Here is a 25204-nt window from a genome sequence, read left to right on the forward strand (position 1 = left end):
TTTTCAACATCACTGGTCATTTGAGAGATGTAAATTAATGCTGAGATTCCATCTCATTCCAGAAAGAATGGCTGCTATTAAGAAATCAACCAATCAAAAATTCTGGTGAGGCTGTGGGGAAAATGGAACCCTTCTCCAGTGTTGGTGGGAGTGTAGACTGGTGCAATCATTGTGGAAATCAGTATGGAGAGTTCTAAAAAGCTAAAACTAGAAATTCCATTTGAACCAGCTATTTCCCTTCTTGGTATCTTCCCATAAGAATTAAAAGCATCATACCACAGAAATATATGCACACCCATGTTTATAGCAGCAAAATTTGTGGTAGCTAAATCTTGGAAATGGCCCAGATGCCCATCAATGATGAATGGATAATGGTGTGTTTTTTTAAATACAATGGAGTACTATTCTTCCATAAAGAAGCAGATCCATTCTTACAATTGTTCACATTCAAAACCATTCTCAAAACTTTAGAAATTTTAGAAACACACAGGAATACAACTCTCATACAAGTGTAACATGAACATGAGTCAGAAATGTATTTGATGTGTCAAAAAATTTGTTAATTCACATGCAAGGGAAACAGCAGGTTAGAAAAGTTGATTTGGAAAATCAAAAGATCCTAAAGTATCAAAGTGGATATAAAGGAGAAACACATATTATATAATGAGCCAGGAAAGCCAGCAAAATAAGTTTGCTAAAATAAAAACAAGAGTGAAAGTGATTATTTTCTCTATTGGACAGAAAATATTTACATCTCTATTGGACAAAATTTACAACTGTGGCAGTAAAGTCATTTTACAATGGTGAATAGTACGTGAACACTAATGCATACCATAGGGAATTAAATTATCTGTCAGGACCTGTCAGGCAATTACCTAATAGGAAAGGACACAGTAAGTCTTTTGACTAATTTCTAAGCTTTTTATATAATTTTAATACCCCTAGTTATTTATGATCTCTGATTTTCATACCTTACATGATTGAATCTTGTGGACTCTAACTTCAACATACAATTAAGACCTTATCACTTTACTTCTATCTTTACTGCTATTCCTCTGGTGGAAACCACAACCATTTCTTGCCTAGCTTGGCATGGCTTCTGACTGGGTTCTCCACTGATCCTGTGAAAGACAACTCAGATCACAGCACTTCTCTGGTGAAAATCGACTGAATTTACATCAACTTCTTCTCCATAGTATTTCAGCCACTTTCCTCAACATTTCTGCTGGACACTCCAGCTCCTTTCTCACTGCTATGTTTTCATTTTGTGTAACTTTTACCACCTCCTGACATACATTATTTATCAAAGACTACTCTTTTTGTCTGTTTTGTTCACTCTCTCCAGAACAATTTCTGACACATGGAAGTCACTGTAATATTTTAAATAAATAGCCGAGTAGCCAAAGTAGTATTAATTTTCTACCTATTCCTAGAACCATGTTTTAATTTTCTTCCTTGGTGGTCCATATAAACTTTCAAAGAAGCCATTATTTACTATTGGTCTCTATCTTAGTATTGTTTCTAATCAAATCAAATTATAACCATTTATTTCTACTTCCACTGGCTCACATCAGCGGAAGACGGGAGGAAAATCAGACCAGGAGTTTGCAATCTGTTTAGGAATACAAAATGGTAGACCACTAATAGATGAAAAGTTAAGTGTTCGCAGGGATATAAATAACACTTCAAACAAAAAAACTGTTGGAATAAAAAGAGGCAGAAATAATAATCAAACTAAGTTGTTTTCTGATTCTCACCTTTAACTGTAGTAGAACCAAAATTTTCAGGGAATAAAACCGTTTCCAAAATGAAATAAAAGAATGCATCCAAAGTTAAAAAGTCATGGAGAAACTTCAAGAGATTACCAAGTGGTATTCCTTTTGTAAGAAAACATCAGAGAAACTCTTTGTGAAGTGCAAATACAAAGAAAAAAATGATCGTCTCCTCGCTCTTGAGCAATACACCATGTAATTGGGAAGCTCTGCTTTGGGGTGGAAGCTGGTCATTTGTTCACAATAATTGATGTTTTTACCTTTTTCTTTTCCAGTATTTGTCTTTGAACCAAATTCCTTGATTTGCTCATTTCTCATATGCTTTCCTGCCTGTCCTCCCTCCTTCCCTACACACACACACACACACACACACACACACACACACACACACTTGTCCTGATTGTGCTAGAACTAGAAACTCATTCATTCATTAAGATATGTGCGCTTTGGTTTCAAACCAAGGCTTCTGCCTTTTTTGGTTTCTCCCTCTTGTCACAAAAAGAAATATTTAAAATATATGTGCATTGGCCTTCTCACCGTAATCTAAGCACCTCAAAACTGTATGTAGATAAGTTGGATGTCCCAATATAACAAGGGCAGACTCTGAAAAGAATGCGCTTTGCTTAAAGAAAATGTTTATATTTCACCCCCTAGCTTCTTCCAAATAAGGTTTTAAACTACTTAGGTAAATGGAGAAAAATGAAAGCAGCTTTATCAGCAAAGAGTGTTTAATTCCTTTTGAGAACAACATTGCTAACCTTTCTGCAGTATTTTAGTTGATAATACATAGAAAATACCATTTGTATAGAGAAGCTGCCAAATATAACCAAGAGTCAAAAGATAAATCTAATGTACTTATTAAGGCTTTGTCCTCCCATTTTGAAATTTCTTTTACCCTTAGGGCAGGCACCAAGTTGTCTCTGTTTGATACAACAACATAACATTATTGGTAATGTCCAATAAATGGAAATAATGACTCCTCAGACTGGCTGTGGCAGTTGTAATGGGCATGTTCTCTGTCAAAAGTGGATTATCCAACAATTTGAGAAAAATTTTCTATTTGAAAGATCAATTCTCTATTTGTTTCTTCTTAATACACATTCTTGTTCTATAAATATAGTCAACAAATTTAAAGATTTTACAAAGTTAATATTTCCCCAATCTATAGCAAAAACTGAGTTTAAGTATTGGGTATTTGGTTTGCCCAACATATTCTCATTATCTCTGTGTTACAGTTCTCTTTCTAAATGTAGGTCAAATGAAAATGTTTCCTTTGCTTTCTCTAAAGTCATTATTAATTTCTTTTTCTTTTCATCTGTGCTATTTCTGCTTCCCTTGATGCTTAATGTTCCAAAGTGGTTGAAAAATGTCAAAATATATGCCCCAGATATGTACATTGTTAACTATTATTATACCCTATCATTAAATGTCCTTTGAATTCTAGGAAGAGATTTAATATTAATCTTGAGAATACTTTATAGATATTAGCTTCAAATAAATTCCACATGCTAATAGCAATAATAAATTAATTTCTGGCATTGGTTACCATTCTCAGAAAGTGTTAAATTTTTGTTTTAGGCAATTTATTTCTTTAACAAGCTTAGTAAATGTTTAGACTTTTTTCTGTAATGCTGATTCCTGGAATCATAAGCACAGCTTTGTTTATAACATGCATTATTAATAAAAGTATTATTCTTTAAAACCAAATTGGTAAATAATAATAATGATAATAAACGTATATTAGGTATTCAATATGTGCTAAGCTCTACTACATCTTTTATATCATTATTTCACTTAATTTTTGAAGGTAGTACTACATTAAGTTATCAATAGATAAGAAAAATGAAACTTGGGAAGATTTTTAAACCTGCTGTGGGTAACATAGCCAGTGAAAATATCTGACAAACAATAAAAGTGAGGGAATAGACATAGAATCAAATCTTTCAGGCAAGACTTTGAACAAAGAACTGTATTAAACAATATTATTTAATTATTTTTAGATAATAAGAGACAGGGGTAAAATTATTGCAATTTATAAATGAAGAAACTGAAACAGTTAAATATTTTGCTCACGATTTCCACAGCCACCAAGTAACTCTGTATTTATTGAATGATTTAGTTAACAAATACTTTTTGATTGGCTACTATGCCATTCAAAATTGTGCTAAAACCTGAATTTGTGAATATAGGGGACACATTCTCTCTCCTGTAGGGATTTACTTCTTTAGAAGAAACAAAATAAATAATTTCTGTAAGATGTTTTATAGAGGACATCTCACCAGGGACCTGCAGGAGCCCAGTGGTGAGCAGTATCCTAATTCAGATACGGCATGGGAGAAGTGTAGGAGGAAGAAAGTTTTTTGGAAGAAATTCTGCTTGAATTGAAAAAATAAATGAGAATTACCTAAGTGAAGGGAAGGATAAGAAAAGGATGTTTTAGAATGACAGACAAGAATGATCATAGTCTGGAGATGAAAGCTTGATTATTTCTAGGGGTCACAGATATATTCTTCCCAATAAAATAGGGTGGAAAAATAGGGGAGGTAAAGTAGGAGAAGTAAGAAGGCATGGGCCATGGAGCATCATGGTCTGGGGACCATCACTTGGGATGCACTGTCAACTCAGAAGGCAATAGGAATTGTAAATGAAACTTTAATAGATCACATCATGCTAGCATACTGGGAAGCTAAGGCAGGAGGATCTCAAGTTTGAGCCCACGTTGGGCAATTTAGCAACTTAGTGAGACCCTGTCTTAAAATTATAATAAAAGGTCTAGGATATAGTTCATTGTGTAGGTCCTGGGTTCAGTTCCCAGTATCATAAAAAAAGAGAGAGAAGAAGAAAGAAAAGGAGAAGAAGGAGGAGAAAGAAGAAAAGAAGGGGAGGGGAAGGAGGAGGAGGAAGAGGAGGAGGAGGAGGAGGAGAAATCAGCAAGATTAGCAGCATTGAGTTCCATGGAAGTAGAACTCAGGAAAATGAATCAATAAGGAAGCCATTGTGTAAACATCACAAAATGATCAGAACCATCTTTGGCTGCTAGAACGGAAGAGTAAGGCCAGAGACCAAAGTTACAAAGGGGTATAACTGAAAATGTTTGGTTAATGACAAATTGAAAGTGCTGAGAAAAAAGGAGGAGTTTAGAATGGCTTCAGGGAGACAACTAGATAACAAGCTAGAACATGATGTATTAGGTTGTTGTAGAAGCTAGGGCCTGTTTGGAGAACTAAAGAAAAGTTGTATTGGTTTTCAATGCGCTAGAGATTTGAGATTTGCCCATTAACCTCTAAGTCAAAAGTGATCATAAAATTCAGAAAATGGATGTTTTGCTTCTTGAGTAGAACTATAGGGAAAAGTGGAGCTTCATCCTAGTGTTTGTTTATCTCAGCATAACAGCAGTAGTTAAATAAAACGGATGACAAAGTAAAGTGAATGAGAAAAAGAGGACTGAAGTTTGACACTCAAGTCTTTTTATCTACAAACTAAAGAAGAAATCTAAGGGATGAAGCAAGAAAGGAGCTTAAAGATGAGAGCTGGCATGCCTGCTAAAGGTCCCAGAGATGCAGAGTAAGAGGATTCTGCAGCAGATGATGAGCAGCAGGTGGCCAGCACTGGGTGATGACATGGTAATTTCCTACCTTTCTTGAGTCAATGGAAGAGTTGAGCAATGCAAGTAATATACACCAGCAGAGAAATTATCATGAACCAGTACCGCTGTGCCTACATCCAGAGTCTGGGTAAGCCTTCCTGCCTCCCCAGGATCTCTCAGGACTTAATCACCCTAATGAGAAGAGAGAGGGATGGGGGAGAAGCCCTAGGAAAAAATCCTGTAAATGATTAGCAGCTTTTCATAAGCAATCCAGTTTAAGCCAGATATAAATACATTTTCTTGACTTAAAGGAATTCAGGTTTGTAGTATCATAGAAATGATGCCTAAGAGTTAAGTGTGGTTATAGAATACAAATGAGGGTGAACTATTGCAAGTTTAACTGCAGAATTACTTCCAGGAGACATCTTGCAGGCTGGAGGCTGATGATTCTGAGGTTATGGATAGGCAAAGTGGTAGAAAGAATATGGTTTTCAAACGGACATGTGGGAATTCGTCACTAGGTGATCTGGGATAAGATAATTTAGTTCATTGAGCATTAGTGTTTTCTCTTGTAAAATGGGTAGGAAGAAACCATAGTTTTTGTATAAAAAAATATGCTTTGTCATATTGGAGAGAATCAGACTGTTGCTCTACAGTGAAAAATAACCCTAGAGTTTGAGTAGGAAGACATCACTGACCCATGTCATAGCTCTGCTACATATTCAGAGGTGAAATTGTCTCCTCTTTCTAATATTTTGGAACAAATGAGGTAAGATGGAAATTGTTGCTGTATTAAAAATGTTAAAGAAGTAAAGAATATTAATATTGGCTCTGAAGATTTTTTTCTGGATAAATTCTTTCCAATTTTTTTCTATATGAATTATCTGTGTAGACTTTATGCTTCTTCATTAGCCACTTTTAATAATTTGTATTTCCCCCAAAACATCTACATCACTAAAATTTTAAATTTATTTGTAAGCATATGTAGATAATATTGTCTTAAAAGTTTTAATTTTTCTATTTAGCAATTTGTTTAATTTCTTTCTTACTTTTAAATTTATTGTTTTTGCTTTCTATTACATTTCTGAGAAGCTGATAAATTTTACTGTCTTTCAAAAGACCAACTGAATTTCATATTACTCTTTTTTTCTGCCTTTTAATTTTATGTTAATTATTTTCTTCTGCTTCCTTTCCTTGGGCTTAGTTTTCCCCTGTTTTGAAATTTTTGAATTTTATTTTATTTATTTTCTCTATTTTAAATAATAAACGTTTTAAAATACAATTACCATTGAATTCTATTTATTCATTTACTTTATTAGTAATCAAAGTATTTGAATCATGAAGCAAGAAAATACTATGAAAACATGAACTTAACTATATACTTATTGATTATTTTGTTCTTTAGATTTGATATGTGGCATTTTCATTTTTATTTCTAAGCAGTCTATTATTGAAAAAATTCTTGAATTTTAACCCTCTAAGCAGTTTCATTTTAAATATATAGTCACATTTATGTAAAAATTTTATAAAATACATAACTTCTGCCACCAGATATTTGATCAATGTTTTTGACTTTTCCATTGACATGAGATGCAGATACACTTTTTTGTTGCTAAAGGGATATAAATTTGAAATAAATTCTATTTTATAAATAATAGAAATTTTCTCTGTGTTCTAATTTATGCCTTTTATTTGTTTTTTATGGATTAGTAATGGACTGTGAAAACCTTATAATTTTCTTCATAGCTATTTTTAATTTCTAGAAGCAGATATTTCTATGCTTTTTGATACTATCTTATAAAACTAGGTCTATTATGCCTTCAGTCACCTTAAATCAACAATGACCTTAAAAATTACCTTCTTTTAATGCTTTCTACCATATGCTTGACTTTGGCTAATGTTAATGCTATTATTTCAAACTTATTGGGAGACTTTTTTTACTTGCTATATTTTTGTATATTTATGATGATCTTTTCAAATTATTATGAATGTTTTCCTTTACTTTAATGAGATCTCTACATGCATAATCTAACTCATTATTCACTGAAGAACAAAAATGCTATCGTGCTTGGAAAATCATTAACTATTTCCCTCTGTTTTTTACACTCAATGTTATTAAACCTGCCAAATCTAAATGTATCTAGGCCTTTATCCCAATTTCAGCACTTTTCTAGTTGTTTTCCTGTTAACAGCCTTCTTTAAAGTTTTGATTGATTGTAAGATTTATGTTGGTGGGAGATAGTTATATTTTAAAAAAAGATTTACTAAGAGAAGGCCTTTGGTTCTTTGACTATTTTCTTCATTTTGAAGTAAAATAGCCCTGGTGATAAGAATTCTTTTCTTTTTAGTCTGTGTATGAAACATGATCATTTTGGAAGCTAAAGAACAGTCCTTTGAAATAAAAAGGACACGTCTGTGAAGTAAAAGGGGTATCCTAGAAACCCAGAAAAAGTAGAAGGGGTCAACTTCTTTTCCTTTTCCATCTGCTTTCCAAATGTGTGGCTCATGCCTTGAAGTCTGTATAAAATAGAGCAAGTGTGTAAGGTTAGAGACTTCCCTTGGTTGGAAAACTTTCTTTACACTTGTCTACAAGAGCTGGAACCAGGCGGACCCTCGAGAAGTATATTTTCATTTTCTTTATGCTCAGATTGTGATTATCTAAGCACACTTCTTCATTTTATATTTTAGATCAATGGTGATGCAATTGCTAAGTTCCAAATCAATAACTTGTCTTTCATCTTTCTACCTAAATTGGAAGAAAAATGATGCAGATCTCCCCTAGCCAATTTATTTATGAAAGGTGTTCTTCTCTCTACATACTACATGCTTTGGTTTAATATTTAATGGGTTTTGTGTTTACGCTAAGAAGCTTCCTCAAGTGAATTGGAGGTTAAAGTTCTCTAACACGAAGACAAGAAATCATTGATTCACTCTAATATTTCACCTCTCTGTAGCTCATAGATCTTTGTATTTGACCTTTAGTGCTCTCTTGCCAGACTCAGCTTATCTCGAAGACAACTAAAGAAAGATGATTTTCCTAAATTACCACAAAAGAAACTGTTTTATTAAACATGTCTGCTATTTTTAAATATGGCTAGTTTTATTTCCATTCATTGTACTTTAACTCATTAGAAACCACCCTTTTAGACCCTTGTCCTAAAATTTATTCTTAAAATTTCAGTAGTTTCCAATTACCTAAATTGATGGTTTCTGGAGGCTTGGTCAGAGATGAACGATGGATAATGAGCATCTTCCCATCTTTAGTGAAGCTCTGCATGTACATAGTCACAAAATGACAGAGTGAGCTTCAAAAAAAAAGATACAGGTCACAGACATAATGAGGTAGTGTCAAGAAAAAAATTAATAACAACAACAACATCATGACATTGGAAATCAAAAGCATACAGTTAAAAACATTTCAAAGATCTGAAGAAAATATCAGTGTAGTGAAAATATTCCTAACACGGAAATGTTACACTTGGTATGGAACCCATAAAAGATATTATTTAGCTATATTTCAGGTTTACTGACTCTTAGTGTCAACTTATCTCAGGTTTCTAATAATACCTCCAGAAGTGTGGTATTAATTAGGCTGAAGTTACAGGTTTACTTTTTCTCTGAGTTGACCAAACAGTGTGATGTGTGGGGTCAGGCATGGCAGTAAGCATCTTTCCAAAAGCATAGCTTCTGGTATTTCCTTTTTTTTTTTTATTCTTTTACTGGTACATTTTAGGTATACAATACATTTACATTTATCTTTGGGTGCTTGTACCTGTACATGATGTATCTTGGTTCTTATTTTTTTCCCATTACCTGTGCACCCTTCACCCCTCCGCCCTTCCCTATTTACATAGGCTTCGTTTCCATTTTTTTTTCTTTTCTCATAATTTTTCCTTTCCCTTCTTCCCTTTCCCCTTCCTCTCCCACCACCCCTATACCTTTGGACCTTTTCCTATTTCAAATTATCAATTATTCATTTTAATCCTTCTTTACACTTTCAGTTTCTCACACTAGAGAAACTATTCGGTATTTACACGTGCGTCCTATTTATTTCACTTAAGAGTATGGCCTCAATATGCATACATTTAGCTATAAATGTCTCTAGTTTCTCGTTCTTTATGGCTGAGTAGTACTCCATTCTACAAAAAAAAAAAAACACATCTTTTTCCAGTTTTCAGTTGGTAGACATTTGGGCTGTTTCCAAGTTTTGGCTATTACAAACTGTCCTGCTATAAACATAGGTGCACATATATCGCTGTGGTATAATTCTTTTAATTCTTTGGGGAAGATACCCAGCAGGGGAATAGCTGTGTCAAATGGGACCTCTAGCCCTAGTTCTTTGAGGTATCTCCATACTGATTTCCACAGTGGTTGCACCAGTCTGCAACACCACCAACAATGGAGAAGGGTTCCTTTCTCTCCACACACCCCCCCAGCATTTGTTATTGGTTGATTTCTTGATAGCAGCCATTCTTTGTGGAGTGAGGTGGAATCTCAGTGTTGTTTTCATCTGCATCTCTCAAATGACGAGTGATGTTGAACATTTTTTCATATATTTATTTGCTACTTTTACTTTATCTGAGAAATGTCTGTTCATTTCAGATGCTCATTTTTGAATTGGGTCTTTGAATTTGGGGGGTCTGATTTTTTTTCAATTCCTTATATATTCTAGATAGTAGACCTTTGTCTGAGGTACAGCTGCTAAAATTTTTTTCCCACATTGTAGGTTGTCTCTTAGCTCTGTTGGTGGTTTCTCTTGCTGTGCAGAAACTTTTTAATAAGATGAGATCGAAGTTGTTGATTCTTTGTGCTAGTTCCCGTGCTACTGAGGTTTTGCTCATAAAGTCTTTTCCTATGCCAATGTCTTCAAGAGTTCTACTTAACTTATTTTCCAGCAATTTTAGTGTTTCTGTCTTAATATTTAGATCTTTAATCTACTTCAATCTTAGTTTAGTGCATGGTGATAGGTATGGGTCTAGTTTTAATCTGTGCCAAGTTGAAATCCAGTTTTTCTAACACCACTTGTTAAAGAGGCTATCTTTCTCCAGTGAGGGTAGTTGGCTCCTTTATCAAAGATGAGGTGGCTGAGTATGTCTAGAGTTGTTTCTGCATCTTCTAATCTATTCCACTGATCCTGGGGTCTGTTTCTTTGCCAGTACCATGCTGTTTTTATCACAGTAGCTTTGTAGTGTAGTTTCAAGTTGGGGATTGTGATACCCCCAGCCATGTTTCTGTTGCCTAGAATTGCTTTTGCTATTCTAGGTCTCTTCTGTTTCCAAATGAATTTTTGTACTTTTTTTCTCTGGTTCTGTGAAGTATATTGTTGGAATTTCAATAGGCATTGAATTAAATATATATAGTACTTTTGGAAGTATGGCCATTTTCACTACATTGGTTCTTCCTACCCAGGAACAAGTGATGTCTTTCCATTTTCTTATATCTTCCTTGATCTCTGTTTTCAGAGTGCTGTAGTTTTCAGTATAGAGATTTCTTGCTCCCTTTGTTAGGTTGATTCCTAGATATTTCATTTTTTGGATGCTATTGTAAAAGGAATTGTTTCTCAAATTTCTCTCTCAATGAGTCTGCTATTTGTGTATAAGAAGGCCACTGTTTTTCGAGTGTTGACCTTATATCCAGCTACTCTACTGAATCTGTCATTTAGGTCTAGAAGACTTTTGACCGAGTTTTTTGGGTCTTCTATGTAAAGTATCATATCATCAGCAAATAATGACAGTTTCACTTCTTCCTTTCCTATCTTTATTCCTTTTATTTCTTCTCATTTCTAATTGCTGTGGCTAATGTTTCCGGAACTATATTGAACAGGAGTGGTGATAGTAGGCATCCTTGTCTTCCAGTATTTCTTTTTTAAATGGCTCTGGAGAAATCTGTTAAACCCTCCAAGCTTCAGTTTCCTCACATGGAACATGCTGGGTAACCATCTCTTACCTTTTGATTTGGATGGAATGTGAAGGAACAGGGAGAAGATGTAGTTAGATTTTTCTCTCAAAACAAAAAATATATATAAAATAAATGTACATTAGGGTTCATGTTACTCTAATCATACATTGCAATCTCCATTTTCTTGCAAACCATGCATTTAATTTGCAAGAATGAAAAACCATCTCAGTTTTCCTATGACTATCCCATTTTCAGTAGTGAAAATACTATGACTTAGAGGACCCCATTGTTCTGGGCAAATTGGGACTATTTGTCACACCATTTAGTTTGTAAGAGACAATAGCTCATAACGTATCTAATTATCAGTTCAATGGTGGTTTCCTCCCTGAACAGGAAGATCATTAATACTTTCACTATAACTTTTGGAATATCACATAATGACAGAATTTTGTGAGACAATAAGTGTAAAATGGTAAACAGGACATATTGGGTTTTTGCTCTCAGAGAAAAGCCATTCTATTCTGGGAGAGAGAAATTAAAAAGAGTAAATATATAAATAAGAATACAATTGCAAATTGGGAAAACTGTGCCAAAGAAAAAGAACAGAATTCTGTGAGAGAAGAAAGAATTGAGACTATCTCTATAAAAGAAGGGTGATATGTTAATTAAAAGTGATCCATGAAGGGGTTTAAAGAGCCAGCTGGAGAATCTTGAAATGTGTGTGTAGGAGTGATGGTCATGGGGAGAAATCCAAGTAGAGAGAAGAACAAGTGTATGTTTGATTATCTTCTGTGGTTTTGCATCTTGTGCAGCAAGGCACCTAGCATAATGTAGGTTGGCTCCCAACTACAATTTGTTGAATGAATGAAACCAAGAGTACAATTCTCAATACCCTGTAATTAATTCCAGACTTTCAGTCCTTCTCACCCTTTAATGGGAGAGGTCATTTAAGGCACAGCCACTTCCTGTTATTTTTCTCATCTCACTGAGAAGGGGGGTTGTTTTATCCCTGTTCTCCTTAACACTGTGTGAACCAGGGATGCATATACTGTACCCAAAGCAGTCTCTGTTGGTTGTCAATGCCAATAAAGGCCTGTACCTGATATCCTATATATAATTAGTGATAAATCTCAGGGAATTTTTGTTTTTTAAAAAAATTTTTTCATTTCATGGGATGAACAGATTTTGTACCCATATATTTTGAACAGCTCTAAATGAAATTTTCTTGATTTCCCCATCACACACACAAACATGCCTTCTACTTTAAGTGTTTCAATGTTTCTGCTTACAAATTTGGTTACTGGTCTATTATGAACCATTTTATTTTAATAACTAAAGAAGAAATTACTATTCAATGTAGTTACCTGCCTTGAAGTTATGTTTTCCTTTTATCACAGTGTTTAATTACTATATGTCCTTCAACACCAGGTTTATTTCCATTCTTCCATGAAGTATAACAGGAACTCTTTAAGTGGTTTAATTTCTCTTTCTGCTAGATTTTCAAAATGTTTTCTTAAGTTCTCACCTTTGTCAATTAGTCCTTTTTTTAAAAAGCACAAATATAGTTATTTATGCACATAGCAATTAGTTTTTAAGTGCCTTAAGAACATGATCAATGTTTATTTTTTCTTTCTGTTTAGATTCCTTCTCTCTATCTTCTCTTTCATCCACATGGTATACCACAAATATGGTGGTTATAAATAAATATTTGTTTGGAGAAAAAAATGCTTTTATATGATATAAAATAAAAATGTCTATATTTTCAGAATAATTAGGAGCAAATAATTGAGGTTTCGGGGAAAGGTGGGGCCTGTAAATGAGTAAAAAATAGTAAAATTTTGCAGCATGATATTGAACAAGATAAAAGCAATTAAAGTAAAGGAGAGCCTGGGATTTAGCTCAATGGTTCTGCTGCCTGCCTCACAAGTGCAAGGTCCCAAGTTCAATCCCCAGTACCAAAAAAAAATATTCTAAAGTAAAGGACACAGTGGCCATGATTCAGTCAGCATTCTCACTTATCAGAGGAGAAGGGAGCTGACAGGTTTGAGGAAAGAGAAATTTCAATTGGGTCAATTTCTCCAAAATGCTCTGGTGTTCTTCTTTGAAGTCATCCATTTTAGAGTCATAGGTGGTAAATTTTACATCAAAAAGAAAGGAAAGGTGACTACATCCTCTGTGGTGATGTTTCTTGGGAGATGCCTTCCCAAATGGGCTGACACTAAATGGAGCTGAGTTACTTTGTCTACTCAAGAGTCACCAACAGTAATTGAAAGGGTGGATTATCTAAATCACAGGTTCTAAAATCCTGCATGTAAACTCATGGCTGACTTTATCTAATTTGTTCATCTAATAACATCAATTACCATGATTCAATCATATAACAATATGGAAAATTCTAATTTTGCATTTTAAGATTGGAAGAAATGATGGAGTTGTTCTTCCTTCTGTTACTAACTTTCCTGCAGAGTAGATAAGGCAGCCACTGAATAAAACTGTCTTCAAATCCCCAGATCTCTCTTGCCATGAGATTAGAATTTTGGGAAGAAAGAAACAAAGGATCTACAAAGCAACTAGAAAACAATTAACAAAATGGTAGTTGTAAGTCTTTACCTACCAATAATTGCATTGCATGTAAATGGTTTAAATGTTCTAATTAAAAAAAAAGAATGGTTGAATATGTTAGAAATGAGACCCAAATATATGCTGCCTATAAAAGATTCATTTCACTTGTAAGGATATGCATAGACTAAAAGTAAAAGGATAGCAAAAGATATTCTATGCAAATGGAAAGCAAAAGAGATCAAGAATAGCTATACTTGTTTCAGGATTAGCACTTTCTACTATATCATGGAAGAATTTTCCTTTCTGTAATATACATATCTTTAATGTCTGATTTTTTTTACAATAAACATGCATTACATTTTATTAATATTTTAAGTGTTAGACTGGATATCGGGGAATTACTACACATGCATTATTGTTATAAAGAGAAAAAATAGAGATTTTTTAGATAAATTCATCATTAATTTTTTTTTAGACTTATGATTATCAATTTTTTGTTGTTGCTTTTCAAAGTACTGGAGAACAAACCTGGGCCTTATGCGTGCTAGTCAAGTGCTCTACCACCAAGCTACATCCTTAGCTCTTAATTATTTTTAAAAGCACCTGTTCTTCCACCATTTGTAGACCCCACATTTAGAAAAAGAATAGGCACTAGTAGATAATGAAGTATTTTTCTATTTTTTATTAATTTCACATGTATGAATCATAATATCTGGCAAGCATGAGGTATAGAGTTGTCATTTATTGCTGCAATTTTGGCCATCTGCAGGAAACAGCTTCACGATACATGTTATTGATCAATAAGTGTTTGTTAAATTGGATGTCTTTGTAGAAAATTAATAAAATTGCTGAAATTTGTTGATAGAAACAGGACTAATCTATGCTCACTTTAATGAACCGTTTTACTTAAGCAACAAAACGCTCTCAGTAGCAGATACAGAATTAGCAGAGAGAAGCCAGTAGAATAACACACAGTCTTTTCCTGGAGGGACTCAGAGTTTAGCCAAGCTCCCAGCTCTGGAAACACATCATCTGACAGACACCACAGACATAAAGGAGAAGTACCGCAAATGTTGGCATACATAAAGCTAACAACTTTAACATGATAAACTTTTATTTACTTACTTTTCTTTTTTTTAAAGACTTGTTCCCATAAGTAGTTAAGATAAAAAATGAGATTAAACAGAAACAATGAGTATTCCCCTTCCTTGGGCCTATGGCAGAATGGCTCATTTAAAAAAAAATCTGATTCTGGTAAACATTAAACACATTATCTTAGTAAGCTACCTCTTACTGTAGTAAATAATTAACATTTCTCTGCTGAATTCCAAAAAGAAATGCCAAAACTCCCTTTGGAGCTGTAGGAATCAGCCCTCAGCAGAGTGAGGGGCTTTTTAAATAAAATATTGCCTCCATTTGAGTGGGCTGGGGGCATCTTTAAGGAAGGGCTCTTACAGATGGATGGGAAACTCATGCTCCTCAGTCCAGACCCAGTAACTCTGCATTTAGGCAGAAGAACTACAGGAGTGCCAGGAGTTGTCTGAGGGCACAGGAGCACCAAGTTCCTGGATTCTTGAAGCCATTTAAGATAGCAAGTTGTAAGAACAAATGTAATTTCAGGTCACGAGTAAAGACTCAACAGTGGAATTCTTTCTTCCGTGTGAGCCTTACCTGTTTTAACTTCTCAACTTTCTGAATTTGCCTCATTTATTTTCTCTTTTATGCAAATCTGAACTGTTGGATACAGTATGGTGTGGTGGTGTCCATATGCATGGACAAATACATAAAATATACATAAATATGCAAATGATTATATACAGACATTAAAATTGATAAATATATTAAAATTTAAGTGATCTCCTGTCTCTTCATAAAATAGGTCACTAGTTATCAAGCAGAATAACCTGACTAGACCTGCAAATTAATTAATAACAGCTACAATATCTTATACAACACACAATACTTGGTCTGCATCCTGAATTTTTCTCACTTAACAATTGCACCTACTCTGTGTGGCTTTGGAGAGTATATTCTCACTCACAGGTGGAGGAGCTGAGAATAGTTCAGTGTTTTGGGAGAAATTATGTGACGATGCTGCTGTAGTTTGAACCTGGAATGTCCCCAAAGCCCCAGGTGTTAGAGGCTGTTTCCCAGAGTGGCACTTTGGGCAGGTGTTTAACATTTTAAGAGGTGGGAAATAGAGGGATGTTTTTGGCCCCTGGGGTGTACCCTTAATGGAAATTGTGAGACACTGGCCTCTTCCTCTTTCTCTGTTTCCCCACCACAAGGTGAATAGTTCTACTCTAGCAAGCATTTCCACCACAATGTGCCACCACAGGCCCAAATAGATGAGGCCAATCAATCATGGATGAGAAGCTACAAAACTATGAGCAAAAATAAACCTTTTCTCCTTACAAGTTAATTTATTTCAGATGTTTGCTCTAATAACTGAAAGTTTAGTAGTACCGTGCTGATTTGGACCTATCACCGCTGCTCACTGTAGCTGATAATAGTTGAAAGAAAAACCTTTGTTTGCTTTATAAATCAAGAGTGCATCCAATTTTTTCACACTTGGTTACTGCTCCCCTTTTACATCAAGAGAACACATGCTACCCCTTTCAGCTACAATACTATTCCTTCCCAAACCCTCACCTGGGTAGATTTCTGATGAATTTTTCAAGTTTTAGCTGAGTTGCTTCCCGAAGAAGGTATCTGTGGCAGCCGAATAGGGTCAATTTCTTCCATAGGGTTTCACACATTGCTGTTTATTTAGCAGTTTCAACTTCAAAAAATTAGACAGTGACTTCTTCGCCACTGTATGGGCAACTCTTGGTATCGGGGATCGAACTCAGGTCCTTGCACTTGTGCAGCAGGCAGCGAAACCACTGAGCTAAATCCCTGGCCCTGGGCAACTCTTAATATGGACCTGTCAGGGAATATTTGTTAAAGGAATGTAGGAATGAAGTTCCTGCTGTTACATAAAAATTCACAAGAGTTCATTGGTTTGGAGTGAGATTCTGTGCTAGGTTCAACAGACCAAACCAAAGTAGAATGACTTCTCTTTTGCTACAGTTCCACACCACCAAGCAAAAACTAAACCGATTATTTGACCATCCAAGAAAACTGCAGAGATAATAGCCAAATCCCTAAACAGGCTAGTTTTAGTGAGTATAAGGAAGTCCCCTCTGCCAGGTTCTTGAATCACAAGGAAAAGCCAAGAAAGATCTTTAAATTGGCAGTCATTTTGTCTTTTGACATCACAGATCAAATTGTTCTGAATTAGGTTAGAACAGTATGTTGGGGTACAAAATACTGCAGCCAGGGATGAAGGAGTGAAAAAATCCTGAAGCAAGGAAGGGCGTAGCTGATCTATGAGGCATAACAGCTGGAGGAGACCAAGCATACCCACAGGAAAATAGCATCTATTTAGAAAGCAGAAAGGGCATAAGTGAGATGCATTGAACATCTGATTGCTGAAATCAGATAGAATAGAATAGAGAGTAGAGGAAAACAAAATTAAGCCAGACACATTTCCTGGAGAAAATTCTTAATTCCCACGTTTTCCTTTTTATTCCAACCAGGTCCAGTATTATAGAATAATTGCTGATCATAGATTCAACTGTGTTCTTAAATTATTATGCAGCTATAACTAAATTGAATATCATCTTTTTAGCAGTATAGAAGTGGCTCTAGAAATGTGTTAAACATTATTTCACCAACTGCTTATTTTTCCACTTCATTAGAGAAGAAAATTACCCCATTCATAGAATGTTTCATTTCCTTTTCCACAGACTCACTTGTTACAGCATAGGTCTTGCTGCCATGGAGATTTATTCTGCAATGATAAGAGGAAATCCACGCAGCACATTACCTAAATCACTGAATTCTCACAAATCAAGGTAGAGGTCAGAAGTAGAGTAGAATCTTCTCCAAATTGTTTGGAAAGAAATACTGTTAAAGCTTTTATACAATGGTATTATGGGAAGATATTAGAAGGTGGAAAGCAGAGTTGTCCTTATCTTCCTGAGCTGAGCTTTACTCTATGGCAAGAAGATTAAATAAATGGCCTCTAAGGTATGCTCATTTCTGAAATCTATATGCACTTTCCTGTAGTCTGAAGTTTCTTCCTCCAATTTCCTCCCTTTTATTATTTTGTTGATGATCAATGTGTATGATAGTCAGACTTGCTGATCTTTCTGTGTGAATTCTTAGCAGTTTCTGCCTGGGAGATTAAGAAAGCAGACTTTAGAGAGAATAAATGTCACATTCATTGAGTCTGCCAATTTATTACCAACTACTTGAACTCTGTTAAATTTTTTAACTTTTATAGACTTTTTTCTTCATCTATAAATTAAGATAATGAAAGGATCATGCCACAGGATCGTGTTAAGGGATAAAAGAAAGTGGTACACTTTTACTAATGCATACAGTATTCTGTATTATTTTCACCAGTTTTGTGGGAAATGTCCAAGTTTTCAGGTATGTGGATTTTTGTGTGTATATTTATTTCTTTACATATTCTTCCCTATTATCACTAAATAAAACAAGAGGCAACTTTAAGAAACAGAATTCAGTGACTATAGGAGCCACATGTGCAGGCCAATTACTATAGTTTTTTTGGGTTTTTTTAATGCTGAGACCCCAATTAACTTCAGTTCCATACCTGGGAAGTATGAATCTCTACTAATTAAGGAGAGAACAATCGCACATGTCACTAAGTGTGCTATTGAATAAGTCATGTTTTCTTCCAGTTGATTCAAAGACCTAGCAGCACTTTCTCATACAGAAGGACAGGCATGTTATTACTTTGTTTGTTAGAAATTTCAAGATCCTGGTCATTTCCTTTGAATGGCAAATTGTAGACAAGCTCGTAAATTAATGTGTGGACTTGGTTGCTTTGATAAACTATCTTCACCACGATTGATGAGCTTTCACTGTGTTTATAGCTTCTTTGTGCCCTTTATTTTTTTCCCATTGAGATGGTAATTTTTGTACATTAGAGACAGTCTGCCACAAATGAGAATCTTGCAGGAGCCAGTTAGTTGTTGTTTTGTTAAAAGTAGTCCATTATACTGAGATAACTTCATAGGTAACATTAGTTTCATGAATTTTTTTATTAAGGATGATGATTTCCTAACTAAGTGTAAGATATGAAGTCTTGTACAAAATAGATTAAAGAGTACTTAGTCTTTAGTTGGTTTTCAGTGTCTAGTATGGAAATTCCTCCAATATAACAGATGCTTTAAACATGTTATTTATTATTCACAACTACAGCTCTAGTTAGCTAAGTTTTTTATTCTATAGATGTTTATACTGAAGCTCAAAAATATTAAGATAACTTATCCAAAGCCACACAGGAGATAAAGGAGTAAGCATTTAAATGCAGGCTAATTTTATTCCAGAGTGTGCAGTGTTTCCACAGGGACACACATTACATACACTTTGGTAGACATCTTGTGAAATGCGTAATTTTTAAAATAACTTATAAGATAGATACTATGATTCCTCAAAGAAAGAATGTAAGGAAGTGCTATAAAATGAGAAGTTTATTTTAAAAACAGTAGAAAGTTTCAGAATTAATTGAATGATGCTGTTTGAGAGAAGAGGGTTTTTTTATTCATTTGTTGGGGATACTGCTATGCATTTGCTGGCTACTGCTATGCAGCCTTACTCTGGGCTAATCATTGAATGGAGTGTTGAAGTGCCAGATGGAACACAAACTAAAATGGTGTTTTGCTCTAATCACTTAATGATCTTACCAAGGAAACATGTTCATTTAAAAATAAATTTAAAATTATGTAATTGCATATAATAACTCTGACCCATGTTTTAATGAAAAAATCTAGAGGACTATAAAAGTCTTATATACGGATATGGGCATGAATTTTGCCATAGGAGAACAAATTTAAAGCAATCATAAAACCCAAAATGATTTTTACCTGTTATGTGCAATTGAATATTTGGGAGTGTAATTATTATGAAATACTAACATGGGTTAATTTGTATAATTGCGTGTTTTTATAGCTTTAAAATGCTTACATGTGAGTATTTTCGAATTTCTTTTGTGTTTTTATGAGAATTTACTTTTTCTTCCATTTTAAGCTATATAGATAGCTACATAATTTTTAAAAAGTGTAAACAAAATGTTTTCGCATATGAATTTTGACAGTTTGGGAAACACTGAGGGGTGTGTGTGTGTGACATGATTTTTCTTCTTTGCTTTTGGCTGAGTTAACTTTATTTTCCTGATATACTTGGTCTTCAATTTTGGAGGAGAGGAGCTACAGCTGCAACTCAGCTGCAAGAGTCTCCTTTCTGGTATCTGGATCATAGATTTGATTAAAAGGAAAATTGAAAATGTATCCAACCTTGGATTAATGCCTACAAGATTAAGGAGAGGCCATGGAATTCAAACTCCCAAGCAGCAGCTCATTCTTGGGTGCACTAAGCAATCAACAAGCAAAAAGAAAATGAAAATAATGCTTTTGATTGCATATTTGCAATCCTATCAACGAAGGGTCAGAAGCAATTTTCTGTAAGAAATACTTTCAGTGGTATGTGTTAAATTATACATACACATACATATAGCCATAGGTATTATGTAATAATAATAATTTCTGAGGACCATCAACCTTACTTAAAATAATTTTGTTCTTTTTCTTATTAGAAAAGTAATACTTGTAACATATTTACTATAGAAATTTTAGAAATGTAGATCAAAAAGAAACTAATAATTATCCATTATCCTATGACAAAAAGATAAACCGTATTTTTATTTTCATACATACCCTTCCATACTTATGTATATGTAATTATATATTCTACAACATATGTATATACACATATATAAATATAAACAGATGTATTATCTTATAAGTGTAAGAATGCTTTGTATTTTTCTTATAATGATATTTTAAAATATCTTTTAACAGCTGTATAGCATCGTGTTGCATCAACTTTTACACTGACCTATTAACACTTTAGTGACAGTCAAGCAGTTTCCGCTTTTTCACTATTATATACAATATCACCATCTTGCGAGTGGAGTTTTGATTTTACCACATAAACAATGCTGTAAAACTGGCTGGGTGAGAAAATAAAGAATTCTCCCTACATTTACTTCTTTCCCCATTTCCATATATACATCCAATCCATCCTCACAGTGATTTCAAGAGTAGCTTTAAAAACAGACTGGATTATTTTAAATCATATGCAGGGACAATGAATTTTAAATGGAACCATGTAGTTATTGACTATCTCATTTATGAGCATTTTTTTCCTTATACTACTGCAAGATTCTAAAGTACCAATCCATTTAAGCTGATTTATTATTGCTCATCTGTGACTACCTTGAAATTATTACTAGCACACTAGAATGTTGCAAAATGAAGATAGAGTTCAAGTGACAGAGAATTTTAGAATGTTGGTATTACCAGTATTGTGATTACAAAAGGTTTTATAAGTGTTGGCTTCATCTGACCTTCAAGTCTACATTCTCTTGTCTTGGTCATATTTAGTTGAGGAACAATACTGACTGAAAAACAACAGTTACTTTTGTGTATATGTTGTTGTTGCTGTTGTTTATGACTGTAGATAAAAATCTATAGTAAGTGGCCAGCCTGCAAAAGTAACACAGAGCAAACAAAATAAGCGTTTTATGTGGGGGACATTAAAGAGTTGAGAGTTGATTCACAGGAACTTTGTCCCACTTTGTTTACTCATCTCGTGGGGTTAATATATAGGGCCAGCACTAACTAGCATTATATGGCCAAATAATGATACCCTGTGGCAAGAGACATGAGGAGCTGACGTCCTGACATTTATTTTCAAAATTGCTGAACTTTTTCCAGGCATGTTTTGTGGTTCTTCTGACAAAAGTTCTTCTGTTAGCCATCTAGAATGAAATTCTTCTCTGCATGACATAATTGAGGATCCACCTTAAAACACTTTGAAAAATAAAGACCTTTTCAAATTCAGATCAACTTTCTTTGTTTTACTTTGTGAAGAGATAGAACTTGAAATAAATATAATTTTGTGATTACAAATTGTGGTAGAGCGAAAAAGTCACTGCTGAGTAGTTTTTAAAATATTTTAAATTTTTAAATAAAAATAACTGCACAAAAATGGTAGTTTTTATACTAATTCAAGTCTGACAGTGTTTTAATATTTAACAGTTTTATATTGACATGGAAATGATCAGCTATCTGGAGGGTTATTCAAAAAGGGCAGGGCCTCATGACTTTCAGTCCTGACGCTCAGCATAACTATTACACATTTAGATAGAGCTAGAACAAAGGCTTTTCTAGAGGAGAGAGTGTGGGTCAGGTAAAGTGTGCCAGAGATCAAGGGTCCGTCCACTGGCCGAGGGTCACAGAGGGTTGATGAGTTGTTTGGCATTCGGGAAGTTACATGATCAGATTGTGCACTACACTGAGGTGAGCAAGGCCAAGAGGGAGATAAATTGAGAATACGATAGGTGAGAGAAATAATCAGAGGTCTGTCGAGAGGTTAGCAAAGTAGACAGAATGGAGGGCTATGCAGAATAATTATTAAAAAATAAACAAGAAACAGGATTTAGGGGAGTGTAAATGCATCTGACATTCAAGTCTACATTCTCTCCTGACTTCACCATAGTTAATTAAGGACCATTATTGACTGAAAAACAACAGTTACTTTTGTGTATATGTTGCTGTCATATGTTTATATGTTGTGTATATGTTGTGTATATGTTGCTTATCTACAGTCATAAACGTGACTGTAGATAAAAATTTATAGTAAGTGGCCATTCTGCAAAAGTAACACAGAGAAAACAAAGTAAGTGTTTTATGTGTGGGACACTAAGGAAAAAAAATCAAGAAAAAATTAAAGAATTAATTAATTCTTAATTAAAGAGAAGGTCAAGTAATTTGGTCCCATTGTGTAGAATGCATGTGCAATCTATATTGATATCTTTTTCTTTATACAGAAAAGGCCATTTTTGATATTTTTTATTCTTTCATTTTATTTATAACCCTTACATTCTTGAATTTCAAAGCAGAATTTGGATAATGTATTATAATCCATCAACTTGAGATAAGATGGAAAAATTTTAAGCTTATTTCAAAACCCTTCCAAACATATTATTTGACGATTTAGTTTCAGCGCAATTTTTAAGATATTTAATACATATTAGTTACTATGACACATGTCTTTACCAGAGGAAAATAAAATGAAAAATGAAGATAAAAATATAATTTTAAAACACCCACCTTCACCTTTTTCTGAATTGATTGTAATTTATTTTCCTAGTTTTTTTTACACTGAAAGGTAATTCTTGCTAAATTTTTTTGTCCCTTTGAAATACTCTCAATGTAGTCTTCTCCTAAGACAGAACAGATGTGATTCTAGACCTAAATCCAGGCTTGTGTTTGAAGAGTTCTCTCTTTGGGCCCCTTCTGTCTAATATCTAGCACAGACGCATGCTTGACATCTTCTGTGATGGTGACATCATTGCCCTCTTCAAAAACCCTTATTAAAAAATGTGTCCTTGAAGCCAGCTCCATGAGCTTGGAAAAAATCAAAGAGACTGAGATGCTTAAATAATGAAACAAGGGCATCTTCTGCTTCCTTAGAAAATGTTTTTATTACTCTGAAAGGAATGCTGGAATTGAATCAAAAAATGAATGGCAGTCCCTCCCAGTCTAGAAGTTGTGTTTAGATTATTAAAAAGATTTAGCTGGTGTTAGTGAAATTAAAATGTGGACTAGGTAGTGCCATTTCAATTTAAAAACTTCTGTAAGTTCTCATAAGTAAATCATACATTAATATTTATTTGTATATCTTTTAAGATCTTTTTATTGCATATCACTAGAATAATAAGGCATTAGGAAGTGATCTAGTCTCAGTAACCTTGGAAGAATCAAATGCAGATTTTCTATGAAACAATTTAATTATGTCTCCATTCTCAAAGACTTATTTTCAGTACTCCCCCTTTATGTAGTAACTAGTTTTGAAAATTACATTAACAATAGAATACTGAATAAAGTCACAAAATTACGAATTTAATTTTTCTAACTATGCTACATTATTTAATCAGAAAAATTTGCTTGGAAAATAAAACAAACAGACTATTGTATGTCTCCTATGTCAAGGCAAACAAAGTAGACTCATTGAAAAATATTCCAGATATTCAGAAACTAAAAATCAACATCACTACAGAAAACGCCCTCAGTTACTTGTAGAATTGTTTATTTTCTCTCTCATGTGCTTTTTAAATTTGCTTTTGTTTTTAAATGATTGTCTTTGCAACAAATAGTATATTTTACTCTTGCTTTGGAAATTAACTTTAGACACATTCCCAAACCATTTTACACTCAGATAATCATTAACAAATGTTACCGGAGCCTGACCCTTCTGACCAGACGGCCACCAAGAGATAATTGTTTTATGAGGCTTTCCTTTTAACAGAGATTACATCTACCCTTCAGGCAACTATACTTCTTTGCATTCCAAAATCAAATGATTTATGTTGTCTTAAAGGTTTTCCAAACTATGATACTACACACTGATTAGGAAATTCTGAATTTCCTACCATCCATCTCCTAACTGTAAATTAAAAATATGGATCTGAATTGTTCCTCCTTCCACAGTTGCAAGCTGAAGGGCATATACTAGGATTAAAGTTATCACACAAGTTCCCCCACCACATATTGTAGAACTCCACAATGCCCAACTGATTTCTTCTACTAACTTCGGGTCCTAAATGGCACAAGTCATGTGATTTTTAAAATTTCTTCAGAGTATGTCTATTATAACGATTTGTTCAAACTGGACATTTAACCCAACATGGCTCTCACTGACACAGCTGGTCTAAATTTTCCTGAATCTACAAACTAGGATAACTTAAAACTATCTAATAGGACTGATGGAAGGGAGTAAAAGTAACATAGCTTGAGACATTATAAGTATTTAACAAAATGACTGCCTGATGCTGTTATTGTCTTTATATCCTTCTTATCAGCATAATCACCAATATCTTCATCTCTACACCTTTTCATCTTCCGGAGCCAGCAAACTTGCTGTTCAGGCACCAGGAATGGAAAACTGTTAGTATAAGCAGCCAGGGACTTCTCTTCTGAGTAGGGATGAAACATAATGAAAGATGCTTCAAGGAAGGAATAAAAGGAGAGAGGAGGTATGCCTTAGCAATTGAGAACAATTACTAAGAAAGAACAGAAGGTGGGAAAACGAAAGGCAAAATGGAAAGCCAGTTAATTCTCTCTTCTTAGGAGAGTTTTTGTTACTTGTAAGCAACTAGTACACGTAAAATACAATCAGGAAGAATAGATTGGAAGGTTTCTAGAAGGTTCTGAACAGCAAGTTAACAATTAGGCTTCCACTGAAATGA

The 25204-nt window shown here is 34.2% G+C and overlaps 1 long non-coding RNA gene across 1 annotated transcript; it reads right to left on the bottom strand.

Moving 5' to 3' along the window:
* Nucleotides 1-6704: 6704 nt before the first annotated feature.
* LOC147823562 (uncharacterized) lies at nucleotides 6705-15042 on the bottom strand. The gene is made up of 3 exons (XR_015443508.1): nucleotides 14944-15042; nucleotides 8554-11304; nucleotides 6705-7875 (listed from the first exon to the last, which is right to left on the bottom strand). It is a non-coding gene; the product is annotated as an uncharacterized LOC147823562 (long non-coding RNA).
* Nucleotides 15043-25204: the final 10162 nt, after the last annotated feature.

The sequence above is a fragment of the Heterocephalus glaber genome, unplaced genomic scaffold (assembly GCF_053883595.1).
Source record: "Heterocephalus glaber isolate CG9 unplaced genomic scaffold, H.glaber_assembly_v1.0 deba00001572, whole genome shotgun sequence".
Taxonomy (NCBI): domain Eukaryota; kingdom Metazoa; phylum Chordata; class Mammalia; order Rodentia; family Bathyergidae; genus Heterocephalus; species Heterocephalus glaber.